Below are 2,274 nucleotides of genomic sequence, written 5' to 3'. Positions count from 1 at the left end.
CTCCTTCCTCCTCTGCCTCCCCCTCCTTCCTCTTCTCCCCCCTCTGCCTCCCCCTCCTTCCTCTCCCCTCTCCCCGCTGCTTCTTTTACTTTGCCTTCTGCTTTCCCTGCTCGTGCTTCTTCCACATGTGCGTCTACTTCGGCTTCCGCTTTTTCTTCATTCTCCTCCTCCTTGTTTCCCTGCTTTTGGTTTAGCTTCAGTTTCTACTTTCTTGGCTGTGGTTTTGGCTTTTTTCCTGCTTCTGCTTCTACCGCTGCTGCTTCTTTTCCTTCCACTTTTGCTACTTCCACCCCTCCTCTCCCTTTCTGCCTCCTGCTCCCCTTTCTTCTTTATTTTCCTCTGCTTTTTTCACTTCTTTCTTTCCGCGTTTCCTTCCTCTGCGTTCTTCAGCTGTTTCTTCTGCTTCCTTTCCTCCTAGTTTGCTCTTTCCTCCTCCTCCTCCTCCTTCCCCTTCTGCTTCTCCTAATTTTATTCCGATTCCCTTCCTCTCCTCTTCCTCCTCTGTCTCCTCCTCTTCCTCCTGCTCAGTTTTAACATGCTGAGTCTTCAGTGCTTAGAAGACACCTGTTCATACCTTCCCTAGGGCTTTCCAATATTCTTTTTTTTTTTTTCCAATATTCTTTCAGAGTTGCAAAATTTCTGCCAGCTTGGGACTGACTGGTCAACCTTCAGTGCAGTCTCTTTGGTAAACAACAAATATTAACGAGAAGGCTTCACAGAGGGGCAGTGCTCTATAATTAACTCAATATTTTAAGCCCATTAGTTCGATTCTCATAGCCATTACAGTGTCTGGCAGAGGTGAAGTGAGGCTCAGAGAGGTTTCCACACTTCCCACAGCCACACAGAAAGGAGCAGAGCTTTTATTAGAATTTAGGATTCTACTCCCTGCCCAGGGTTCACCATAAGTCCTGACATTTTTTTTTTTTAATTTTTTTTCAATGTTTATTTATTTTTGGGACAGAGAGAGACAGAGCATGAACGGGGGAGGGGCAGAGAGAGAGGGAGACACAGAATCGGAAACAGGCTCCAGGCTCTGAGCCATCAGCCCAGAGCCCGACGCGGGGCTCGAACCCACGGACCGCGAGATCGTGACCTGGCTGAAGTAGGACGCTTAACCGACTGCGCCACCCAGGCGCCCCAAGTCCTGACATTTTTGTTTGTTTTTTAAGTTTATTTTGAGAGAGATAGAGTGCACATGGGGAGGGGCAGAGAAAGAGAGAAAGAGAGAGAGAGAGAGAGGGAGGGAGAGAGAGAGAGAATCCTAGGCAGGTTCTGCCGTGTCAACATAGAGCCTGACATGGGGCTTGGTGGCACAAACCATGAGATCATGACCTGAGCCGAGATTCAGAGTCAGACCCTTAATTGATGGAGCCACTCAGGTGCCCCTGTTTATTTGTTTTTCAATAGGATATTTTTAAAAGATACGTTTGAGTTTCATAGCAAAATTGAGTGGGAGGCACAGAGTGTTCCCGCGGGAACTTGCATTTTTTCACACTAAAAAGCCCTTTTGCGTCTGTGATTTCATCTGTTCCAGAAACAGATATGACAGCAGCCCAGAGAGGGAAGGGGTTCGGCTGTGGACACACAGCAATGTAGTGATATGTAACTGGGATGAGGGCCCCCAGCCTCTTGTCCAAGGGCCATTTCGGAAAGCCGATGGGCAGTGAGTGGGTAGGCCCTGGGCCAGCGTGTCCTCAGCACCCCCTTCGCAGGTTTTGGCATGTAAGAGACCTCCAGATCCGATTCTTTGAGCTCTTCCATCCTTGAGGAAAATTCTAGTGACCCAGATCCAGGGCAGGAAACCGATAAACACAGGCGTAGCTTTTTCAGAAAGACTCAATTGATAGGCTGTAAGTGCCACAAGGCCACAGGACAATTAGAGTATGCTGGGCTCCAAACTCTGAGCAGATGCCATCCTGGTTGGGAGCCAGGCCTTTCTCCAACAGGCCTGGCAGGGCCTCGCTGAGCAGCTGGTCTCCAGCCAGTCACCCCCCTCTGCTGCCAGCGCTGCACAGGCCCCAGGAGAATGGAAATAGAATTTGATAAAATTCCCATCTCGTCTTTGGAGAGTGGGCCGGAGCGGCACCCTCGGGTACGGAGTAGTAGATTATCCATCAGGCCCTGAGGGCAGGCCTAGCCGGCTCTTATTTAACCATCACATCCTATTAAAGAAAAAAAAAAGTATTCAATGGCCTCTGTTAAAGAATGACAGGGCAGGGGCGCCTGGGTGGCGCAGTCGGTTAAGCGTCCGACTTCAGCCAGGTCACGATCTCG

Source organism: Herpailurus yagouaroundi, unplaced genomic scaffold, assembly GCF_014898765.1.
Source record: "Herpailurus yagouaroundi ecotype Mexico unplaced genomic scaffold, PumYag 162, whole genome shotgun sequence".
In the NCBI taxonomy this organism is placed as follows: Eukaryota; Metazoa; Chordata; class Mammalia; order Carnivora; family Felidae; genus Herpailurus; species Herpailurus yagouaroundi.
This window is presented reverse-complemented; position numbering follows the sequence as displayed.